The 26,252-nt window shown below is 42.8% G+C and overlaps 1 protein-coding gene across 4 annotated transcripts in view; it reads left to right on the forward strand.

The window, feature by feature from the left end:
* The window catches only part of LOC126198988 (synaptosomal-associated protein 25), a 393,632-nt gene that overhangs the window by 110,894 nt on the left and 256,486 nt on the right, over window positions 1-26,252 (forward strand). For 3 of the 4 annotated variants that reach the window (XM_049935661.1, XM_049935678.1, XM_049935669.1), the window contains exon 1: window positions 17,643-17,780. The exons of the other annotated variant lie outside the window; for it this stretch is intronic. The gene's annotated coding sequence lies outside the window, so the exon portion shown is untranslated. Of the gene's footprint in view, window positions 1-17,642; window positions 17,781-26,252 lie in introns of those variants that run through there. 4 annotated transcript variants of the gene reach the window in all.

Below are 26,252 nucleotides of genomic sequence, written 5' to 3' on the forward strand. Positions count from 1 at the left end.
ATAAATATCACTTTTCCTACAATTTTAACATAAATTGTGTAAGTCAAGTTGTAAGTGCTTAGTTTTTCTGCTGAGTAGGTTATATAATGACACCGCAACTTTGGTGAAAAATGAGTGAACCCCTCTTTCTCTAAAAGCGAGTGTCGGATGTTGTCTTGGTAAGGCCAGTGTCACGTTTACCACATCCCGATAAATAGATTATGTATACATTACACATCGCACGCTTTACTCTAAGATGTGTATGTTTGAAAGATTTAGTGGAGATCTGTCTTAAATTTCAATTATTATGAGTGGATTGCAAAAATAATGTAACTTACTCTGATGGCTGTAAATTATTTCCTGGCTTTTATTGAGAGTGGTCTCCCTTAATGGAGCTGGAGGAGGAGGAGGAGGAGATCTCAATAAATTTTGGGTTGAGTCTGTTGTAGAAGTCGGTATTGGTGTCTCCAGGAAAGATGGCGGAGCTGGAGACAGGCGCAGTGACGGCGAGAGGGAAAGATCACAAGTTCATAAATTTTCTGGATCGTCACTTTCGGATGGAATAAATTTTACATTTTGAAGCAACAACAAAAAAACAAAAGTTCACTTACTGTACAAAGTTTATGGTACATCAATAAAATTATAGGTATGTCAAATTTACCTTCATTTTCAAGGAACGTTAGGGGTGTTACCTCCTTATGTCGCAAGTTTGTTATGCTTCCTTCCGCTTTTAATGTTTTACAGCAGATAAAACATTGTACTTCATTGCTACCGCACTTCGTAAAATACTTCGACAACGGATAGTCCCATTTTGTAATACAACACTATTCATCGACGACAACGAGAAACTACCATATAGACCACATGGGAAACAGTCTCGCAAGCTGTACGCACACGCGTTTTGCCTAACAGGCCACGCCACACGGAAACATGTTATTGTTTCGACAATGATAGATCAGGCGTGGGCAGCTCGTGCACGTGCATCCTCTTATGGGCTAAGTGATAAGGCAACAGATACCATCGTCTCAGCAGTACTGTAATGATTCTTAGGTCTCGCGTCTGTTAATTTCGAACTGTCGGCGTTGTTATTGAAATGGCAGTCTTCGCTGTTCCCACTTCCTGGAAATTTTACAAATAGATAACTAGTTATTAAACAGTTACATTTAAAAAACTGAGTACCACTTCTTTGGTAAATTGATGTAACAGTTTTTTTACCCGACTATCGGTAAAAAGTTAAAGAAAGTGGTTATAAATGGCACCAAACAATGCCTAAAAATACCGGTTATTCAAAACTAAAGCTGGTATGGATTTTAACCAACCAGTTTGTCCATGTGTCTATTAAGATAGCGACGCAACGGTACTAAACTTGCGACATCTCCGTTGCAGTGCATTATGAATAAATTCCTTTCTCTCATAAGCTGAAAAACGGCATGTAAGGAAAGCAGACTGTCGCCCTACGTCGGGCGAGCAAGTCGCGGATGTGCCCTTTTTTACGAGGCGATGCGCGGCTAGGAAAAACGCGGACGTCTCCGCAGGATGCCTGAGTTGTGCTTCTGCGGCGGTTCTCGGTCGTGGAGTAGACTGGTGAGGCCGACCAGCAGCCGGCCACATCGACCGACCGCCTGCCTGCGGCCGCTACAAAACCCAGCCCTCAACTCGTCTTGCAGCTCCCACGAGATTTCCCAATCGCAAAGCGCTATAAAGACGCCGGAGAATTATTGCCTTCGGAAAAGTTCAGCCAGCTCGATTTCTCGTAGAAGTAGTGTGTGTCGCGTACAACGATCGTGTGTGTGTGTGTGTGTGTGTGTGTGTGTGTGTGTGTGTGTGTGTGGCGCTTCAACACCGCTAGCTGGCCTTGTTTGCTGGCGAGGAAAAATTCCTTTTCGTCCAGGCTGGCGAGAAGATAACCACGAATGTAAAGAACCAAAATGAAACCTGTAACAGGTGTAATTGAAGTTCGACAAGGCAAAAGAATCTGAATTTGTTCTTAAACTATCACACTGCTAGTAACAACGTATCTCGTAACTAATTATTGGTGAGACAGCCGACTGGTTTTAACAGCCAATAGATCGGTTTTTGTTTTTTCGTCAGTCGATTTTTTAGAATGTACAGTCAAATGAAACAGTCTGCGACCATGTCAGCTCTCTGAACGTTTTTCACTCTTTATGTGTAAGTGGTTTCACTTAATGTGAGACAACCGACTGACTCAAGTCTCTGACGATAAAGTCAGTTAAATGAGTGTTTTAATTTAATCTTCAGATTTATGTATTCTGACTTACATGATTTTTCACTTGTTTCGCACCATGTATGGAACTGCCAACTTTTTTACAGACAAATAACGTATCTTATTTTAAGGAGAGGTGAATAATGGAGCAATGGAACAGCGGCGATGCGTTGAACTATTCAATATATTCGTCAGTAGTCTCCAGGATACTGATAAGTTCAACGTATAGCCACTTCCGATGGCTCATGGTGCCACCAATAACTGGTGATAAATTTGAACAATTCATTTTCTTTGTTTAGCTCCCTTGACTTAGTAACGATGTTACTTATTATTTTTTTGTTTAACACTTGGTACCTGATTTTTGTCTGTGTAAGTACTTTCGTTAATATTTTATAAGGTCTAATGAATACTTTCACTTCAACTGTTGCAGTCTTTATTACAGTGTATATCTGCACTAGCGCTTCCACTTGGTAATGGGCGTATTCAATGCTGTTCATGTCACCAGTATGTCTGGTTGACTTTCGTTCCACATACTATGTACGACTTGACAGTTCATTGTTTGCTACTCATCGCACATATATTGTTTCAGTGATGTCATCTAATTTATTGGTTTTGTAGCAAACATATGCTGCTTCTCTCAAGCTTAGCTATTTTAAAATTGTTCTAACAAATCCGATTTACTTCTGCTGTTCAGTCTTTCTACGTTTATTTTTAACATAATTACCTTAAATTTGCCGGCCGGGGTGGCTGAGCGGTTCTAGGCGCTAGAGTCTGGAACCGCGCGACCGCTACGGTCGCATGTTCGAATCCTGCTGCCTCGGGCGTGGCTGTGTGTGATGTCCTTAGGTTAGTTAGGTTTAAGCAGTTCTAAGTTCTAGGGGACTGGTGACCTCAGAAGTCCCATAGTGCTCAGAGCCATTTTTACTTTAAATTTGTGTTTGTTAATCCTTTGTAGGACACTATCGTCCGATTCTTATTTTGACGTTGGCTTCTAATGATATGAGCCTATTTCACTTTTGAAGCTGACAGTTTAAACAGTTGAAACCGGTAAAAGGAACCAAAGAAAGGTTTCCTTATGCAGTTGACGACTGACTTTTATCCATGTCGAGAATAACTGTTGCTGGATACTTATCAGAAACTGTTCTCCTCCTTCGAATGTGTGTAGTCTTCTCGGATTCTTACTGCAGCACCATTGAAGTGTCACTGTGTAGTGGCACCTGCCTCCGACGACTGCCAACTGCGACACCTCTCTCATGATACAGACTACTTCTGACTGCTGCTCTTCACTGCTTTTTGCCCTCGGCCCCCAAGTGCCAATCGTTTAAAGCGTTCTCTGGTTTGACTGCTGCCACCGTCAGCGACCGCAGAGTCCCGACGAAGTGTTGTTGCGTTGTCTGTGTGAACAAATGGTAAACGGGCTATTACTAGTGGCTATGCCACTACGCTCTCTGTTGACAGACGACGCTGAAGCATTATCAGTACATCTACTATCCCCCAGGTCGCATATGCCGTCATCGGATCAAAATCGACGTTGTGTTCACAGGTGTACTTTTTTTTTTTTTTCGGCAGTGTATTTATATCGACGGGTCAGCAGGGAGTCTTGGGACCAAATGCTGATCGTTTTCGTATCTTTCAGCATTTCGCAATAATTTTTCAACCACGTTACTTCCGTGTACACATGATGTATTATACAGATTGTTTCAAAACGGATGTACAGTTTTTAAGGCCTTGTAGCATTTATTAAATTAAAGTTACAATTTTAAATAATACATCAAATGAAAGAGCAACTAAGCTTTGTTTGTGTACCTGTGCGCAAAGGGACGTCCGTGTGGAGATTTTTAAGGAGACACTTGTTACTACGTCCTTACCGTTTGGAGTTGGTGCAAACTCTAAAACTTAGACTATAGATTACTTGCCGACGTTGCAAACGAAATTTTGGTGCATGACGATGAAGATTATCTGGATCGTATCGTCTTCAATGACGACTCGCAGTGGAACTGCGAACACACATAATGTACGCCTGTAGGGTCAGCTGTTCTCCACCAGATGATACAGTTGCAACGAGATTCTCCTAAATTGAATTGTGTGTGTGTGTGTGTGTGTGTGTGTGTGTGTGTGTGTGTGTGTGTGTGTGTGTGCGCAATATACTGGCGGTAAGTTTGAGCCTTTCATTTTCGGTGAAGCAACAGTAACTGATGTTTCTTATCTCGATGCGCTAGAGCAATAAATCTTTCCTCAATTGGAAGAAGCTGAACCACAGAGCTTTGACAGTAAAATGGTACTCCGCCTCACTGACATAACTCAGTACGCGACTGGTTAAACAACATTGTACCTGACCTTGGGTTAGCCGCAAGGGACCAGACGACAAAGCTTTCTTGCATGACCTCGTTCACACACAATCTGAAGCCATGCGGTTTTTACCTTAGGAATTTATAAAGAATCCTGTGTGTGCCTCCGCTACCAGGCAATCTACCCGACCTTAGAAACAATATTGTTGGTACTTCTATTCCAGACACACAAATCAAGGTTTAGTAGGAACCCACTAATCGACTTGATGTGTGACGAATGGTGCTTAGATTGAATACTTAGAAGGAAAACTGTTGGAGTTGCTCTTAGATTTGAAGTATTATTTATAGGTTGAATGTAATAAAATAAAGCCCGTATATCAATTCTGAAAGACTCTGTATTACATATTGAGTGACCAGTATAAGGGTATTATTAATTTTGAGTAACTGTTTGCGTGATAAGCATTGAGGTGTTCACTATAGTGATTACGACAATTCCTTCCTCTGTGACTACCAGAGAGGACTCCTGTAGGGAGAAGAGTGAGGTGGTGATTTTGTTTTCTGTAATCAGAAATGCTTCGTAATACATAATAAAGAGAACATGGCCGTTTCTACAATCTCTTACGAGGAACGAATGCGAAGGGCAGATTAGACCTCTTATTGGAAAAAACACCGCTGGAACACTGTGCTACTCTAAAATACCCAGTGATTTACTTGGTCTTTATCTTGTCTTTTAAGCCCCATGTCCTTGGTTCGTGCCACGCTGCAGTTGGGAATACGTGCATTGTACGGCACCGGTCCCACCTTAACGGAACAGGGGATGTAATTATGTGAGAGCCCTATAGACTGTTCGTTGCCCACCACTTTGGGAATGTTGTCTTTGTAAGGTCTGTCTCACCGCTATACGAGTAATAGTTGCAAGAAAAAGACTAATGAAGTAACGTCTTGTGGTAACTTGCATAATATCGAGCACACGTTGGATGGTAAAACGTGTTGAATAGAAACTTTTACCAGGGATACGGGAAAATACACTCCTGGAAATGGAAAAAAGAACACATTGACACCGGTGTGTCAGACCCACCACACTTGCTCCGGACACTGCGAGAGGGCTGTACAAGCAATGATCACACGCACGGCACAGCGGACACACCAGGAACCGCGGTATTGGCCGTCGAATGGCGCTAGCTGCGCAGCATTTGTGCACCGCCGCCGTCAGTGTCAGCCAGTTTGCCGTGGCATACGGAGCTCCATCGCAGTCTTTAACACTGGTAGCATGCCGCGACAGCGTGGACGTGAACCGTATGTGCAGTTGACGGACTTTCAGCGAGGGCGTATAGTGGGCATGCGGGAGGCCGGGTGGACGTACCGCCGAATTGCTCAACACGTGGGCGTGAGGTCTCCACAGTACATCGATGTTGTCGCCAGTGGTCGGCGGAAGGTGCACGTGCCCATCGACCTGGGACCGGACCGCAGCGACGCACGGATGCACGCCAAGACCGTAGGATCCTACGCAGTGCCGTAGGGGACCGCACCGCCACTTCCCAGCAAATTAGGGACACTGTTACTCCTGGGGTATCGGCGAGGACCATTCGCATCCGTCTCCATGAAGCTGGGCTACGGTCCCGCACACCGTTAGGCCGTCTTCCGCTCACGCCCCAACATCGTGCAGCCCGCCTCCAGTGGTGTCGCGACAGGCGTGAATGGAGGGACGAATGGAGACGTGTCGTCTTCAGCGATGAGAGTCGCTTCTGCCTTGGTGCCAATGATGGTCGTATGCGTGTTTGGCGCCGTGCAGGTGAGCGCCACAATCAGGACTGCATACGACCGAGGCACACAGGGCCAACACCCGGCATCATGGTGTGGGGAGCGATCTCCTACACTGGCCGTACACCACTGGTGATCGTCGAGGGGACACTGAATAGTGCACGGTACATCCAAACCGTCATCGAACCCATCGTTCTACCATTCCTAGACCGGCAAGGGAACTTGCTGTTCCAACAGGACAATGCACGTCCGCATGTATCCCGTGCCACCCAACGTGCTCTAGAAGGTGTAAGTCAACTACCCTGGCCAGCAAGATCTCCGGATCTGTCCCCCATTAAGCATGTTTGGGACTGGATGAAGCGTCGTCTCACGCGGTCTGCGCGTCCAGCACGAACGCTGGTCCAACTGAGGCGCCAGGTGGAAGTGGCATGGCAAGCCGTTCCACAGGACTACATCCAGCATCTCTACGATCGTCTCCATGGGAGAATAGCAGCCTGCATTGCTGCGAAAGGTGGATATACACTGTACTAGTGCCGACATTGTGCATGCTCTGTTGCCTGTGTCTATGTGCCTGTGGTTCTGTCAGTGTGATCATGTGATGTATCTGACCCCAGGAATGTGTCAATAAAGTTTCCCCTTCCTGGGACAATGAATTCACGGTGTTCTTATTTCAATTTCCAGGAGTGTATTTTTCTTATTTTTTGGGGGGCGCCAGGCCTCATTATCATTAATCAATTCAAAATTCACCTCTTCACTGGATATGTGCAAAACATGCCGTCAACAACGCATATTTGCTGCGACGGACGTCGTGCGGCAGCGTCTTTCTCTGGCTGTTCTGTCCATCTCTGCTAGTGGGCAGTGCATGGTCTTTCCCTTTTTGCAGGCCGAAAGGAATAACGCCCGAGGTCCACTGGAGCTACACGCCCGGCGTGTTCGTCATGCAGGTAGCGGCGATACGAGGAGTAAGCTCTCAGAGCAGGATAAAGTTTTACTACGTGCGGCCGATTTTCAGAGGCGGCACCCGACGAATCGGATTTGAACCAGATGACTCCGGTGATAAGAGGCACCCCATGGCAGCAGGGTAAAGACTCGGATCAGTGTTAGAGTGGGACTACAAAAGCATCATCAGGATGGAGACGGAAAACTGGCTTCAAAAACCGAAACAAAGTCGAATGTTCGTTCTGATTACCATTCCAGTCTTTGTTGGATTTCATTCGAGTCTGGTGCTTATTCTCACAACATGGAGTAGACTGAAGTCATTACAGCGTCAGAACAGAACCAAGGGCAAGCGCAGAACAAGTCTTGAAACCAAGTCCCATCGCTCTCTTCACCAAAAGTGATCACCGAATCTCATTACCCTACCTAAAAAGAAAAAGCTCGCCTTTCTCACGTTGATGTCACATAATTTCATTAGCTGACGATATATCGATGCCAACTAATAGACGACTGCTCTTGGCCAGGTCTCTTCCTCTCGATTCCTTGTTCCAGGGTGTTAACTTTCTGCTGAACACTCTCAAAAGTCCTAAAAATAGTTGATTATCCGCCAGTTGTTTGGACCAACTCTCACGTGCACCCGACCAGCAAGTATTCACTTTCTTGCCTGGTAGGATGGGGGGGGGGGGGGGGTTCGGTGCGTTACAAGCAAGTTTAGCTTCTCGAGGAGTCTTCTATAGTGAGCAGTCATTCGGTTTACGAATACGAAAAAAACTTGTAACCAGAGCCTGGATTTTTAAGACCTGGAATACATAGAAAATTATCACTAAGTTGACCTGAAAATGGCGTGTTCTCGAAAATGGACATTTTCAGATCGTGGCTGCATTCTTTCCCAGGAGATAACAGCAACCAGCTAATTTTTATGATATTTATTTATATAAATAGGGCCGTTGCGGGTTTAAAACAGACAGGCACATCGTCAGACGGCTTGTTCACATTGACATAAATTTTTGTTGTAGTTTACATTGGTTTTCATTTTTTATTGCCACATATTGTGAAAATTCATTGGGGTGGTGGTGTCCTACAACCAAAACATGTGAGAAACTGTCTGCTTGTAATTGCGCCTCATAACGATTTCAAACAAAGTAAACAAATTATTAGAGTGAAAATGTTTTAGATAATTGTGCTGAAAATTCCGGTCCGTTACGTTGCAATGCTGACTGGTTGTTTCATGTTGTAGCGAAGATTATATGAAGCAACTATTTCACATGCGTGTGTGCACACGTAAAGCACCACTCACACTCACCAAAACGTTTTGCCACATGGTAAGATATATGCAAAGATGGTGATATTGCAACCGTAACAATGCCAAAGAATCTCTGAGATATTTCGATGTATACATTGATGTGACAGAAGAAATTTACAAGCTACAAACGTCTCATTACCTACAATTTATATTACATGAGAAGGGATTACGATTAAGGTAAACAAATAAAGCAGCCACTTTGTAATGAAGTGTTAATGCAGTGACATTATGTAAATATCGCGGTATACACTGAAAGCAAAGAAAATGATGAATGACTAAGCAAGCTGTTATATTTTATGCACTAGTTCATGATGGGTTAGTGTCAGCATGTCAAACGAAGTAGTTTATTTTAAACTGGAAAGAAAAGGAATGAAGTTTTGAAGAAAGGCTACATTGGGTAACTCGGTCTGTTCATTGAGGAGATTGTGTGGTGGTTTGCTTTTATGTACATATATTTCAATCCCTTCAAGTAAATTCATAAAGCTACCTTTTTCAGCATGATTCAGTACCTAGATGTGGATCTTCAATCCTTGTTATTCCGTGATTGTTTCTAGCTGTGTGCACTGCAAAGGTGGTTTTCGAGATGTTGTTCAAACAAATGGCATCTATGACGTGAAAAGATGTGTACGACGCATGTTGAAAATTAATAGCTCCGTATTTTTATAACTTTTAACGCTACACATCTTTATTCTTTATGTAAAATTTTACAGGGGGTGGAAGTGAAATTACAAGAAAGCCAATTACTTTCAAATAGCTTTGTTTTTCTTTAAGAAGATCATTCTTGGACCGTACACGAAAATTGTTGTATAGCCACCCTAGAGCTACGGCAGAGTTTCTCGATAGTGACAACACGCGAAGTTTGATCTTATCATTTACCTTCAAGAACGGATCTAAAAATTGAACACACGAATATCGATGTTCACAAATGGACATTACGTGTGGTACATTACCAATACAAAATATCAATATTTTTTAAATATCCTTGCTGGGTGCAAGTGACCCGACAATGAAGGGATGAACCATCAATTTATTTTCAATATCTACGAATACGTTCTTGTGCAACATCACTGCGTTTTTTCTAGATGTACGTGCATTGTTCGTTCTTGGCAACGCTAAACAATGAATTATCGTATCCTAAATGCACATTACACACCTGTAAAAAATTAAGTAAAATATTAAAAATAACATCTTTGAAAAATTAAGTATCTACGCAAAATTAAATTTACATTTCAGCAGCCAGAATATTCGGTGTCTTAGTGCTTGTGAGCAATATGTAGCTCATAACTTAAGAAACAGTACATGTCGACAAGACATTACTAACAAGTTATAATGAAATGAAGCTGCCGATAGACTGAGTCACGACACGATAACATAGGGACGTGGTACCATTACGGAGGACATCCATGGTGATAATTTCGTCTTAGAAATGTTGTGTAGAGCATCACACCACGACGACGACGACAAGCGCAGTGGCAGTGTGCATAAATATTCAGTGACATGTACAATTATGTGTGTTGTGTAGTTCGTCCCCGTTCCCGTGTCTCCAGGTGCCCACTACTACATAAATCAGATATGGCTACTGATGTAACAAAACAATTGCACGACATAAAAATTCAGATAATTGTTACCAACTGTCAGGTGCTAATTGAAAGCAGCCAGTTGTTTTTATACTTCTTTTAATTTGATGAAGAGATGTTCATTTAAACTGTCTGGTCGCTGATTATTCCTTGTTGATAGAGGTGTGAAGTCGTCGTCGTCGTTTAAACTGTTGCCAGGGTATGTGGTAGTGATTGACGGTCATTGAGTAATTGTAGTGAAAACACCCTTCATTTAGTTAATTTTATAATCGCTATTGTGAATAAGTATCACATTTAAGCACGAAGATCTCAATAATGCGCCGCCACGAAACTCAGGTGATTGATACGGCGCGAAAGTATTGTCGACAGTGAAGTAAGTTCTCTCTCAATTTTTCCGGTCAACAGTGAGCTGTAAGTAAGCAGCGGTGCACGAATGTGGTTTTCCGTAGAATTTCGTGAGGTACAAAAGCGTAGTGAATAGAATAACTAAATGATTAATATTGGTAAGCGCTTTGCACCTCATAATCACACGAAAACCGAAAAGGAAAGTGAGAGAAATCGAAAAGCACAAAATCTGAGACGAAATACAACAGTAACACTTTGTTGAGACCATGGATACGTATCAAAAATTATAATTTAAAGAATGACACATGTAGTATAAGGGGAACGTTCCGATTGGGCTTCGTCGTTTTATCCGTGGTTGGTTTATTTCAAAGCAGCTAAAGGTGTGCTTTCTAAGTTGGATGTGGTTTTCTGAGACTATAACGCATGGTAATCATCGTGGCGCTTCCATAAGCTGTCCCTTCACCAGTTTCAAAAAGTTCCACAAATCTGCAAAACTGCAAACAACTTCCGAACGGCATAAAGATGCAAAGACAGTAAAGAAATTCAAATGCTGTTTTTGATTTGTTGCAGTTTCGAGTACCGTCAGGTGGTGAAACGTTGCGAAGTGCCCCCTAAAAGTCCCACCTACGTACATTACACTGAACCCAAAATGATTAAGATTCTGAAACAGTGTATAGTTTTATGTTACATGCTATAGGTTGTATGCGAACAGGAATAAGTAGTAGTTTCCACATACATTGATTTGAAAATCGAAGTTGCAACGTGTGATTTAGAGTTAAAAAGCGCTAAATGTGGAAATTGTTATCCACACGAAGTTTTTGATGGCAGGAAAGCATTAAATTGAGAGAACAGGACTTACGACGCGGATAACATAACGTAAATAACGGAAAAGAAAAAGATTGGAAATGTAAAAACACGTTTTATTATGTTACATTGTTAGCTTAACATTGACCAGGCACTGGAAGTGCACTGCAGAACCAATAGGAGGAAATGATAAACAGATAGCAATATCCTCAACATTTCTGAATCACTTGTGTGGGGAACATATTTCGCCACTACTGACGTGGAAACCTGTGGGCTCCCCTGGTCCACATTGTCCATCGCTCGCTTTCCGAGGAGTGATTTCCACAGCTTCCCAACAAGCAGATATCGGCTCCTTTTGTGGGTGTAAAGCCCATTCACATGCTGTCCGTTGTATTTTACCATTCATTACAATCCTGTTAAGATACCAGTCACCGTGCTCACAATTGAAGTCACACACACACACACACACACACACACACACACACACACACGTACACATATTAGCCAACGAGCTACTAGCGTCATGTGTTGGAACCAGCATCATTAGGTGGATGATACCCAACGGAGATGTCTGTTCAGGTGACTCAAAACGATGGACCACTTGGAACTCACTCAATCGACTTCGTTTTGGAGTCGTAACAAGCAAAACTGACCTTGAGATATTTACTTTTTTGTGGTGTCTGCATTTTGTGGATGTGAGACTGGACAGGTCTCGGTCCAGTTCGTGCAGTATCGTTTCTTTCCCACGTCGTGCACCAAGAAACATATGGAGGAAACAATATCGACGTTTCCTGTATACAGTTTTTCAACATTTGTCGTCTCACATTTTGTTTTTCATGAAGTACGACTTTTTAAGGCTGAGGTCTATATTTCGCCATATATATTGCACTCCCAGCAAAAGACTTACTCGTGTTGTAAGTGTCTGTCAAAAGGAACAGTGTATTAACTTGTTCCACATGCATTTCCCGAAATGATGGTGGTGATAAAATCAGATAAATTGTGGAATCGACGATTAGATTTGTAGATCGCGTAATTAATGAGCAGATACTGAATAAACTGGAAAAAAGACAAATTTGTGGAACAATCTGCCTAGAGCAAAGGATCGGTCCGGTTGATAGGACACATTCTGAGACATCAAGGGATCGCCAATTTAATGTTTGAAGGAAGTGTGGAGTAGGGGTAGGAGTGTAAAAATCGTCGAGACAACTTCAGAGATAAATACAGTAACCAGATACAAAAATGTCTCTAAACACTATGGGACTTACCATCTGTGGTCATCAGTCCCTTAGAACTTAGAACTGCTTAAACCTAACTAACCTAAGGACATCACACACATCCATGCCCGAGGCAGGATTCGAACCTGCGACCGCAGCGGTCACGCAGTTCCAGACTGAAGCGCCTAGATCCGCACGACCACACCGGCCGGCTAACCAGATACAGAAGGATGAAAGTTGCAGTAGTTTTTCGGTGATGGAACCTTTCGGAGATGGAAACTCGCAAAGAATGTAGTAGCAGTGGAGAGCTGCATCAGTCTGTCTTTGGACTGACCACAATAATTCGGAGATTTATCTGCAGTACTTCTTTCAGCGCACTGCCTACGAACGGAACAGTAGAAAACTGCGGCGGGGCTGTAATAGTAATACCAGAAGCACTCTTCGCCTGAGACACCGTGAGGGGAATTTTCAGAGTATGGATGTAGATGGGCACGTAAAGAACTATTGTGCAGACGAAACGCCGAAAAGTACTTTTTATAATGAAGGTAACTGAAGTGGAAAATGTGTAGTACTTTAGTCATCTGAGACGGTTGACGAACTTACGTTATTTGCAGAGATTTCGTCATGAGCTGTGCATTGAAAGTTAGACTTTTTTTTTTTTTGGCTACGCAGTCATTTTCTTTTTCTGTCCCACTCTGTGTTTCGGAGCTGCAACTACATTTTCGAGGACAGCGTCGACGCTTCAGGGCATTGCAGCTGCTTCAGTTTGTCACCTATCTGTGACCGAACGACACGAATTCACTAGAAACGAGTATCGGTCGAACTGAACAAACGAATACAACGTGCTAGTTGTTACCTTAAAGCGTCGTCTACATAGAGGAAAATCTTTCATAGATACACCTAAACAGCATATTGAATAAAGTACGAGGTCTGCTGGATAAGTAAGAAAAGATCGATCGCGAAATGGACACCTCAGTGAAAATCAAAACTGTTTTATTTGCAACAGTTAGCTACATATTCCAGCTACTTCTCTACAAAGTCGCCGCACACACGTAGATATCTGTCGTGGTGGTGTACCAATTTTTCAATACCCTCGTCGTAGAAGGCAGCCTGCTGTGCTGCCAGACAATTTTCTACGCTGGTTTGCAGGCTGTTGTCTATGCCAGGATGTCGTCTTCACCACCAGCGGTTCATCTCAGCAGAGATGACTGACTCAGAGAGCCAAGTCAGGGCTGTATGATGGATGATCAAATACTTCCCATCGAAAACGCTGCAGAAGTGTTCTCAATGTCCTGCAATGTGCGACCGAAAACTTTCTTGAAGAAGGAAATGCATGATTGTTGCGTTATGTGGCGTTCCATGAAATCGAGCGAAATCTCACGGGAGACACTATTTTCAGGGCATCTTTACGCGCTCACCGTGCACTCAGAACCGAGAAGAGCGACTTGACACTACCTATACTGGCATACAGGCACATTGCCCAAAACATATGTGCAAAGCTTCATCGAGTTTCCACTGTGGATTCAATTTCGCAACCCATTCTTTCTTTCTTCCGAATAGCTCTCATATTTTTGACGGAGCTCTATGACTCAAGTGACCGTTAATTTGTTATTCAGAGATGCGTTAAAGAAGCAAATGAGTTTCGTGTACATAAAGAGATGAAACAAAATAAAATTATTCAGCGGAGGTTAATTTTTTACATTCTTGTATCCATAACACGAGAGGTGGCTTGTTTTTAAGCGTACGGAGTCAAATTACTCGCCACAACTTGCTATTTCCATTGAAAATAGGTAATTGAAACATTGAGTATGAAATGAATTGTCATTTGAGTCATCTGTCCGCCTCAGTAGCTAAGTGGTGAGTGTAGATGGCTGTCATGCGCAGCACCCGGGTTCGATTACCGGTACTGTCAAGGATTTTTTTTCTTGGTGGCAGGACTGACCCGGATTTACTCTGCGTCGTGTTGCTAATTGAAGAGCTACTACATTTGAGAGGTAGCGGCTGCAAACTATAAACGTCAACGGCCCAGAGTGCGGTGTGCAGACCCCAAGCCCCTCCATACCGCATCTGCATGACGCCGCATGGTGGAGGATTACACGGTGGTTGGCTGACATCGCGCCGTATTCAAGTCCTGATTGCGAAATTTCGTTTTTTTCCCTTAATCTGAATCAAATGGCTCTAAGCACTATGGGACTTACATCTGAGGTCATCAGTCCCCTAAACTTAGAACTACTTAAACCTAACTAACCTAAGCACATCACACACATCCATGCCCGAGGTAGGATTCGAACCTGCGACCGTAGCAGCCGCGTGGTTCCGGACTGAAGCGCCTAGAACCGGTCGGTCACCACGGCCGGCTAATCTGTCACCATGTAGAGTCGTAGGTTACATCATTTGAAGTGTAAGCACGAATGTCAGTTTTTTTACATTGCAGGAGTCAGTCTTTCGGTGAAGTGAATGTGCTGCTGTTCCTGCTCCTGCAGTGGTCTTTAGTCGGAGGAGCGATGCAGCTCTCCAAGCTCCTGTCCTCTGCAAGTCTCTTAATGTCTGCATAAATGCTGCAGCATACTTACTGTGTCCACAAGTTCGTCTTCCTACAAAATTTTCACCAGTCACCCGCTTCCTTCCGTTACCAAATTGACAACACCTTCACGCATATAAGGCCATCTCCTGTTTTATTCAGGATGCACCATAATTTTTTTTTTTTTTTTTCATTTAAGTTTTGCACCTCCTCACTAGTTATTCCTCCACCCAAGTGATCAACGTTCTTCTGCAGCACCCCATTTCAAAACCTTCAATGGTCTTCTTCTCTGAACTTACTTATCATCCACGTTTCATTTCCGTACAAGACTACAGCCCACACACAAACCTTCAGAAGAGTGTACCAAACACTTAGATTTCTATTACTTGTTAACAAATATCTCACTTTCAGAAATGCTTTTAGAGCTGTGGCCAGTGTCGATTCAACATAATCTCTACTTTGGCTACCACCAGTGATTTTCCTCCCCAAATTTTAGAACTCATAAGCTACTTCCAGTGTGTCCTAGTCCGATTCCCTCAGTATCACTCGATTCATTTTGACTAAATCACCTCTGTTCTACTTTTTTTGACGTACGTGTAATAGTCTTTTTTCGAGACACTGTTCATTTTGTTCAGCAGCTCTTCCAGGCCTTTTGCCATCTGACAGTGTTTGGGATCCTCACCAGGTCGGATTAAAGGAAGACATCGAAGCAATTCAGAAGCGTGGTGCTTTACTTGTTACCTGTAGGTTCGATCAGCAAGGAAGTATTGTGGAGATGGTTCGTGAATTCAAATGGGAGTCCTTGGAGAAAAACGACGCTCTTTTTGCAAGGCACGAGTGCGGAAATTCAGAGAAGCGGCATTTGAGGCCGACAACAGAACGATTCTACTGCCGCCAACGTACATCTCGCGTGTGGACCTTGAAAATAGGATGCGAGAAATTAGGGCTCGTGTGGAGGCTTCCAGACAGTCGTTTTTCCCTCGCTTTGTGAGGAAAGGAAATGATTAGTAGCGATACGTGGTACCTTACACCCTGCACCGTGGCGTGGCTGGCTGTATATAGGTAGATGAAGAAATTAAAATGTTACAGCAAACTTCAAACCTTTTATTTCTTTTTCCTGAACTCTAATTCCCTTTCAGACCGTCCACTTGATTTTCTTTATGCTTGTTAAATGTAAAATTTTACTGTATTGCTCAGACACTGCAATCCTGACCCATCCCTTCCGCACCACCGCTTCCGTCTCGTGCTCTTCGACCGTTACCGCTGCAGTCTGGCTTCTTTAAAAGTTGCAGATAATTTTCTGCGCTCTGTACTTTATCCCTGATACCTCCAGAATATCAAAAGTCTTCTCCAGTTAGCGTTCACAAAAGTTCTCTCTAAGCCTACAAATGCTAAGAATGTAGTTTCTCTTTTTTTTTTATTCTGTCTTCTGGGATAAGTCGTAAGGTGAGTATTGTCTCGCGTCCTCCTAAGATTTCTCTGCAACCCAGAAGTGATATTACACGAGGTTGACTTCTAACAGTTTTTCGATTTTTCTGTAAACAGTTTGGGTCAGTATTTTGTAAACATGACGTGAAATCGATGACTCTGTGATATTCCCACCTGTCAGCCCCCTGCTCTTCTTGGAACAGGGATTATTATATATTTTTTAAGTCTAAGGGTATTTTGCGAGGCTCATATTGAAGGTAACCACTTCACATTGTTCATTAAATTCTTCTAAATCGCCTTTCTCACAATAGTAACTGTGTCGTTAATTTATTGCTAAGTGATAAACTGGAGCACATATCATGACCAAAAATGTTATTGTCTACGATAATGTTGCAGGCTCGAAACGAGCTGGACACACACACACACACACACACACACACACACACACACACACACACACACACACACACACAAAAGGATCAAGGAAAGGGTGAGTAGAGTGTGACATTGCAGACAAGTGGATGTGGCATCATGACAATGCCTCATGTTACACGGCCAGTTCAATCGCGGAATTTTTTGCATTCCTGTTGTTCCACTGTTCACCTGATTTGAGTCGCTGCGACGTTTCTGTTTTCCCGAAATTGAAAAAATTCTTGAAAGTACTTCATTTTCGGACTCTGGAGAACATTCAAAAGAATGTGACTGACATGTTAAAGGCCCTGTCATTTGAAGCGTTTCAGAGCTGCTGCCAAGACTGGAAACGACGACTCCGCCGGTGTATAGCTGCTGAAGGGAACTAGTTTGAAGAGGATATTATTATTGTATCAAAAAATAGCTTTGGTGGATAAAAGATAAGTGCCACTAGCTTTCTCGCACATTTCGTTTATTTTGTCGTGCTAGCTTCTCCCCTGATGTGGTGTTTTTGTTTCGAAAGTGTAGCACAATGTTGTAACTTCGTCTATTTCGATATTAAATTTTTCGCTATTCTGATTTCTACGCGTTACAAAATGTTGGTATTGGTCACGCAATCCTCAGTATCTCGCGTGCGAGCTTACTGATTTCTTCATGTGTACGGAGTGAGGAAGGGATTCGTGCACAGAGTGCAACAGTAGCGGTATAGGGAGTCGTGATGTTCGGCGGGTCAGCGCCGCTGCGCGCTCGACTTGGCAGTACGCGTGCGTGCCGCGGCTGCGCCGTGGCGCTGCAGTCGCCCGAGCGTACGATCAATGGGCGCTCGCTGCCGGACTCCGGGCGAGCGCACCTCTGGAACCAGGCGCAGACAGTCGTCGCCGGCCTCCCAGAGCAGTGCATCGCACACGCCTCCCTCCCGCTGCGAAGCTCAGTATCGCGCTCTGCCGGCCACCGGCTCTCCTGTCATCTCCTCACCGCACGGCAAACAGGTATGCTGCGCCGTTTCTCAGCGTCGTTAGCTTAACATGTACTGCTTCCGTCGGTCTGCACAAGGCACGGACGCCACGAGAGGGCACCTCGCTTTATTCTCGCTACTGCGCATTCACCACGGCAGTGTTCAAAACTAAGACAGGTGAACACTCTCCAGCTGTAAAGTGAAATTTAAAGCCGGATGATCAATTTACCGGAAGCAAGGAAATTTTGCTTCATCTCTACGGTGTTGTCAGGAGATGAGACGCATAAGTGCTTTTACGGATGTATCTGGAACTGGAACGTTCAGATGTTCATTGATCGGGTCGCCAAAGCGGCGTTAGAATGAAGTGTCAGCTCAAAGCTCTTCACAGCCGAAGCAGAGAGACTGTCGATACGTTCCGAAGTTTGAGCACGATTTCTGAAAGGGAGCTGTTTTCCGTACAATTTCTCGCCGTACAGTAACGCCGAAACGCAAGAAATGCGAAAGGTTAAGACTCGTAGACGGTATATTTTGACGCGTCCAACAGGTAACGATTGCGCACCAAACTATTGGACAGTCTCGAAAAGAGTCCAAGCAGCTTTCACAAGAACAGCGCTCGCAACATGTGGACCAGTTCGGCTGGGGAAAGACGTCACTTTCCTACCAACTCCATTGTCAAACTCGGTGACAGCATCTTGGTCAACTTTGGCTAAACGATGCATTCAAACGTTCACCACCTCAAGTCGGTTTTGACAGACAGTATTAGAGGCGCCATCCAAAAGAGAGAAGAATTGTTTGCATTTGTATGCGGAGGAGATGAAGCCTCCAGACACTCGCGACCCAGTCATAACGTGAGAAAGTACCTTCTTACCCTCCTTGTTACTTTGAACCACCCTTCCCGCAATTCTGTAAAACTGAGGAATTGAAAACGCGTTTTGTCCGAATGTCCGAATCTCTTCCTGAAGACTTTATTCGATGTGTTCTACGCCAACATTGTTAAGGCTGTCAATAGCAGAGGTGGGCGTGTCGGAATTAGGCCCCGCCTGCTGTCCGGTTCTTGCTTGCCGTCTTTCCGCCGCGTGCCCCGGTATGCACAGGACGCCGTCCTTGGCCAGTATCGCGGCCGTGTTATCGCGACACCACCGAGGATCGCCCACGGCCAGCCTAGCGGGCCGCCTCCTGCCGGTTCTGTGGCGCTACGGCTCGACCTTTCGCTGCGCAGTCAGAGATTTTCGTGCTCGTGACGTCATTCGTTGATCACACGCGTCTGCCGGCGGCATGCTGCTGCCTATACGTTCCTTCTCACGTCAACCGGAAATGTCGTGCACTCGCTCTCTGAAAGCTATTGTCGGTACGCGGCATATTTAGGCTGCACGTGACTGAATACGAAGATAAGAAATTAAACACCGGCCAACGACTAAACTGACATTATTGAAATAATTTTCCTGTTTTCCAATACCGTTACCAGACTCCCACAACTGATCCTAAGTAAAGCTCCAGTACATTTATAAACATGCAAACGCATTGCTAATATTTTTTAATGAAATTTCCGGCACTAGACGGTATAGATCTTTTATTCTGCTGCATGATTTCGGCCTTTGGCCATTTTCAAATACCATAATGTAGGGCATGATCACACTCCTATAAACGAAATCCTCGTCCAGATGTATTAAACTTCGTTGTATAATGCTAGACAATCTGTGAACTTGTTCTCATTTTAATGGCGTGACACCATTATATAACAAAGTTTAATATATTCTGACGATTTGTAGAAGGCAGATCATGCCCAATGAACGCACAGAGGCTGACGTCATAATTGTACGGCCGAATCAACGATGTGTACAGTGAAATGGAGGAACTTTTTAAATGAAAGTATTACTTCACTGTGGCCCCAAACAACAAAATTATCAGCATTGCTGACGGCTCCTTACACACGTTTCAGTGCCACATTCCTTTAAAGTGAAAAATTTCTGTAAAAAAAAAAAACTGAAAAATAAATTTCATTGCTATTTACGAAGTATATGTACTGAAATTTATGAATGATGCACCTGAACTGAAGTCTCCTCCTGTCACAGAAGCAGCACACACAACACTGATATTTAACTGTTATAGTGCTCTGTTTCTCGTACATGTTCGATTAAAACACATGACTGGCATACGTACATTAATAATATTCACGTGTTCCATTACGTAACCTTGTAAAATAGTAAGGAACTTAATGTTCAACCTTAAAAAATAATTTTTAGTTTTCACTATAGGGGATGTCTGTAAAATGCGCGCAATACACTGTCATAAATGCTTTCTTATTATCCCTGGCGCCGTCTGACGTGTACTGTAAAGCCTGGTTTACAGCTGAGCAAACAGAGGCGAAACAGCATCAGAGGACGAAATTTCTCTCTAGTGTAAGCGGTAAGCGAGCGTGAGCGAATTGCATTTTGCCGTATTTGGTTCGAATTCACTATGTAATTATATGGCTGGTGTATGTCATGTTATCGATTTTTTATGAATAAAAATGGGTTACCCGAGTTGATGTTATGTGATCTCTAAAACAGAAAAGCTTTATAACACACTTTATCAAGTAGCCTGTGTGTCGTGTTTATATTTCACATTTCATTAATCATATTTTGACACACTCTAACCTTGTACGCCCGTCAATGAAATCCCTGAAATGCTTCTGATATGTCGCACACATCAGAAACATACTTGAGATTACTGAAATTCGTAACAACCACTAATGGCTATGTCTGCGGTTGCCGATAACAAAAGTGCAAGTGGTAGCCTTTCTTCAGGTCGTTTTGGTCGTCGATAATTAGTGTTCGGTTTTTAAATTTCTTCCTCAGTTGCAGTGAGAACCCAGCGAATACTAAGGAGCACTGCAGCAGCAATTCAGTGTTAACTCCACTACTTCCACACTTACGCACAGATTCACGAACTTAAATCTTGCGTAATATAGCCTACTTCATCAAAAACAGTGCGCTCGCCATACAAAATCATACTCTCTCAGTACATGGTTCGCATCGTGACTCTAACTATATTCTGTTCTATACTGCGTCCCAATTACTAGTGCCAGCAAATAATAACGCAGATTTGTTCGTTATTTCGTGTTCTCTCCCGTCCCCTCCAGTGTAAACGCTTGTTCAGACACAAGCGAACGGTAGCGACACTGGCGAAGTGTCTACGAATACTTGTTCGCTTATCTTCCACTGTCTCCGACATAAGCCAGGCTTAAGAGTGGACAGGGGTAACCCGCAGAAAGCATAATAATGATCGTTTTATAACTTCACATGTATTTTCCTTGCTGTAATACAGTATAATATTTATGTAGGTTCCAGAACGTTCCAGATGGCTTTCGCTTTTTATATCAAAGACAACTTCAGTTGAATTTTTTCAGGAATTGCACTGTTTCGTTTTTACTTACAATGAACTGTATAAAATTTATAACTTATAAGAAAACGGTGTTATACATAACTTCCGCTGCAGATGCCTTGAAATATAAAATGCAAAATAAATATTATATTGTGGCAAGAAGAAGGCGTTTGAAGTTATAAAACGAATAGTAAGAAAAGAATTTGAATAACTCATCAATCTATGGGTTGGCAGTCGTTTCTCGAACACGGTATCTAACACCAGCTTCCGTCATTCGGTTCTAACTCCAACACTACGCCCTCCTTTGTTCGCGTTATGCGATATGTCATCAGGTTGGAAGAGGAATGGCTAGTGTGTTTCCACGCTACGTGCTAATAGGGCTCTGTGATTCAGCACGGGTAGATTTCCTGTCACAGAGCGACGTGGCGCAGTTGTTAGTACAATGGACTCGCATTCGGGAGGTCGACGGTTCAAACCCATATCTGGCCATCCAGATTTAGGTTTTCTGTAATTTCTCTAAATCGCTCCAGGCAAATGCCGGGCTGATTCCTTTGAAAAGGCACGGCCGATTCTCCCCCCCCCCCCCCTCCTCTCCATCTTGGACACCATCAGAGCATGTGCTCCATCTCTAATGACCTCGATGTCGACAGGACGTTAATCCCCAGTATTCCTTCCTTTGTATTTCCTGTCCTCATAGTTATCGCAGTGTAACGCCAGCGGGGTCTTCTCCACAAGACATGTAGACGAAAGGTACATTAAACTCCATGTTAAACATGTCAAATAACTGCACAGTTTAGAAACAAAATTTCTCTATTTTCTGTAAAATTTCGTTGATCAATCTTTAACCATCTGATGTTACCGGTCGGTAGAACTCCGTCGCACGGTCCAGTAGAATTGGCGAAAGTTACCAACGGGTGCAACTGATGCGACTGAACCTTTACCGAACGACCCCCTCCCCCCGTTTCCTCCCACGGTAAAAGCTTCGAAGTGTTTTCTCCGGAAGAGTATGTGAATGTATGTATAACGAACAAACTCCAGATTTCACTTGCCGGGATGTACGCGGAACTGGTGTATCACATAAGTAGGCCAATGTTAAAACAAGGACGTAGGGCACTATCACAAGGCCATGACGTCACTGTCGATTTAGAAGAGAGATAAGTGCGCTGGAGATTTATATTATCCCCTAAATAGCAACTTAAATTGGTAAGTTTCCTTAAAAACTTGCGTCAGCTTGATTTGTTTCTGTCGAGAAAGAGAGAGAGAGAGAGAGAGAGAGAGAGAGAGAGAGTGAGTGAGTGAGTGAGTGAGTGTGACTGACTGACAAAGCATTGGAGGACGGTATGCAAAACGAGGTAGCGTCTGAACTTGACGTGGTGAAAGTTGCGACTAACCTCAGACGATCTGAGAGTGTTCTGGAACATGGAGAATCCGCGTATTGATCAAATCAGCAGGGATAGTTGCAACGTGAGGTATTGCACAATTGTTGCAACGGTGAAGAAGCGTTTAAAGTCTGACAATAGCAGAAATCGATGAACTGCGAAAGTAATTTTTTCGGTGTAATATAAACAGAATGTGACTTGTTGCTACAGTTCAAATTTTTATTTATGCTTTCTTGTCAAGTGCGAGTAGCAGTAACTGTAAATGTCTTTTATACTATCTCTTGCTATGGGTTATGGAACTTATTTCTTCGTAATTTAGCAAAAGTTGGCGTAAAAAAATAATCGCGCAGTGTATAGATCGTGTATGTATAGTAAGACAACGTTTCCCGTGAAATTTTAAGTGATTGACAACCTGTTTCACATAGCGAACAATCGCAAGGTGCTCGTTAAGTGTGACGTGGTTTGTAACCACCGAGGTAATTTTAATCTAAATTATTCACGATTACTTTGTACTTCTTAGATTGCAGAGCTGCAGTTCTCAAAGAGACAAATTCAGTGCTGTAACCATTTAATACGTATGCAAATTAAGGGTTAAAAAAGACCGATGAAGCTGGGAATTATTTTGTTCTTGTGGGGGATTGGTATCATCAGGAAGCTTACGGCACTCTCAACGGAAAGATGCAGATCACAAACATAAGATAGTATTCAGAACATTGTAATGAAGTGAATATAAACCACTGTCTATGCACCCCAAGTTTGTTGAGAAGTATGCCAAAATTCATTTTAAGATTCCGTTAGAGTGAGTCTGGACAATAAAAGAAAAATATTGCTCACCAGAATTGTGCGCACTTGGCGGTGTACATAGATCGGCGGTTAGAAAAGTGAGGGATCTGAACATACATCGTACTCGTAATGTTTGGTACCCGCAGACTTTTTCTTCCAACATTTAATGAAATTTGTGGTTATAAAACGTTCTAAAGCCGTTGACGGACGGTGGTTTTAGATCTTCCCGAACGAGAGTTAACTGCCTTTCTGTACTTACTGGCAATAAGTTGAAAGTGTACTTTGTTTCAACAGGACATGGCGTTGCAAATAAATTCATTTTTAAATTGAGGAATGGTCTTTCGTTGTTAGACAAAAAGACTTCCTTCTCTTTCTTCGTACATGGCATTATTCGTAAAGACTATAGCGTTAATCATTATTACTTCGTTGAAGATTTTACATGTTCCCTTTCTTTTTAAAAGTGTAAAAGTAGTTGTAGTATATGATGCAACAACGTATTTTTTTTCCGTACTCTGTATTGTAAATTAACTTCGGCGTACCACCAAACTTTCGTGGCGTACGCAGCGGATCCACTGCATGTCTTTCAAATATTCTGGAAGGAAATATAGTTTGCTAAAGTATCTCACTTCCCAACCACTCAGTTTCAGGTAGTATTTCATTTAGCCTCATAACACTTCATTTTCAAGGTATTTTTACACCTTAATTTCTTGTTAAATATCGAAACACTGAAGAGCGTTATTTTATCCGTGTAGGATCTTGTGAACCCCGCGGCCGTTAATGATAGTTGGCGAATGACGCAACCAGCCACAAATACTTTTTAAATGTTTTACATTAATGCCATACCCCGTTTCGGGCTAACATGCCCATCTTCGGAGGGCTAATATTTTTAGTTACAGAGATTTTTTGGCTAAAAGCATCTCCTCTGCTCCCACATTGAATTTCACACATCATACACGTTACTAAGTGTGCCACAGTAATTTATTTACAATGTGTACTCTGTGTGGAATTAGACAACATGTACATCAACCTGGAAAACAACTTGGAAAACACAAAAACTACTGGAACTAATGTAAATGAATGCAACTATTTTGCGTCATATATAGATAAATGCAAGCACTTTGGCATATTTTTATTAATGAAACAACTTACATAGTTGCTCTAAATACTCAATTTTCCTGTGCAGTGCGGGAACAGATGACATGCTGTTGGTCAAAACATCTGTGTAAAAAATTTGCCGTACGAAGATGAATATGGTAGTTCGAAACCGGTTATGGCAGTAAAATAAGGCATTTAAAAAGTATTTGTGGCTGTTTGCGTTATTCACCAACTTGAGAATGTTTCAATGCATTTGTCTCAAAACGGCTAATCAGGAGATCAGCTCCTCTTGTAAGTAAGTAAGTAAATAAATAAATAAATAAATAAATAAATCACGGCAGTTTGTAAGGTTACGAAAACAAGTCCGTTATTTTATGTATCCCATGTGATTGTTTTTCTATGTGAAAACAGATGCTTGTCACAACGAATGATGATTGAGACTAATAAGTTAGGTGTTATTACTGTACATCAAAATAGAGCGTTAGGTGGAGTATTTTGACTCTGACGGCGCGCACAACTGTAAAAGGTACATATCGCCTGATTTGGTGGGTAGTGCTGAGTAGAATTATAACATTCATGGATGACGGACTGCAGCTGTGACCTAAATTGGGGGTTTATGTAGCTATGATATGCAACCAGTCGCTTTTCGTATTTGATAAGATTTATGTACTATTAACTAGTTTTCGAGCCCCTGCAGTCTCATCAAATGGAGACGTTACAGTAAAGTATACCGCGAAACCAAGTGCATCTAGATAGTGTGCGTCTTAAGCTGGCTAAGATTAAAGTTATTGGAGTGAACTTGTGTTGGACACCAAGAAGCTATGCAGTCACGACGATTCGTAGCTCCACATGGGCCAGAAAATGTCCCTGCAACACCTGGATCTGGTGAACCTGCAGTTGTACAGAAAAAAAGGTATCAAATTTAAAAACTGGCTGACTTCATATCATGCCTTCATAAGCCGCGAAGCTATAGCAACAGGATTGTCGTCCTCCTGTATAGAGCTTTCTTCCTTGCATATCAAACTTCTTTCGAGTAATGTCTTCCAGGGATTTTGCTGCCGGATGGTTGACATACTGGGCAGTCGGTATCCCGCAAGTTTTTTTCCTTGTTTTACATGCTCGCCTAAGTTCGATAGCGTACCGAGAATAGCTACAGTGTTCACTTCTTTGGGTGTATAAATTTTCAGATGTTTAATATTCGCGAATAATGCGATCATTTGTTAATCGAACCAGCCGGTCCAGAGACGCTGCCTGATTCTAGCGTCTAAAGTAATGGAATGATTCTGCGTAGAAATGGCCGTTGGGTGTACTCCTGCCTCTTCTTATTCTGTAAGGAGGAAACAGTGCGGCAATATGAACAACTTGAAACTGTCTTCAACTGTCTTCTCATGCCTTTCTTGGTGCCGCATCTGTCAATCGCTTTCCGAAACTGATACTGTGCGATGATCGTTAAAGGGTAAATAATTCATACTACGTCAGCTACATCGGCTGCCGGCCATGACCGAGGAGCATCGAAATGTAGTAACAAAAGAATAAGCGGGCCATTTTTTCTGAAAAATCGGATGATACCTCATGAAGTAGTTGCGCTCACACATTGAATAGCGCTTAAAATTTTCGTTACGGTCCGTTAGATGCAGGGACCCTCATAGTGATGGGCAGACAATAATTTGGTTGTGGTAGGTGATTTCCTGCCTTGAGGAAATCAATGATTATTTCTAGCTGAAATTCTCCACAGAGAGCTTCACAAAACCCTTAGCTCCCTCTTTAATAACGTTTATTTGCCTGAAAATTCTGTAGCAAATCATGAAGTCGTATGATCTGGGTTAGGTTCGTCAAACTATAACAAAAAAGTAATTCACCCTATTTTAGCGAATATGGGTCTTAGT

Source organism: Schistocerca nitens, chromosome 1 (genome assembly GCF_023898315.1).
Source record: "Schistocerca nitens isolate TAMUIC-IGC-003100 chromosome 1, iqSchNite1.1, whole genome shotgun sequence".
Lineage (NCBI taxonomy): Eukaryota > Metazoa > Arthropoda > Insecta > Orthoptera > Acrididae > Schistocerca > Schistocerca nitens.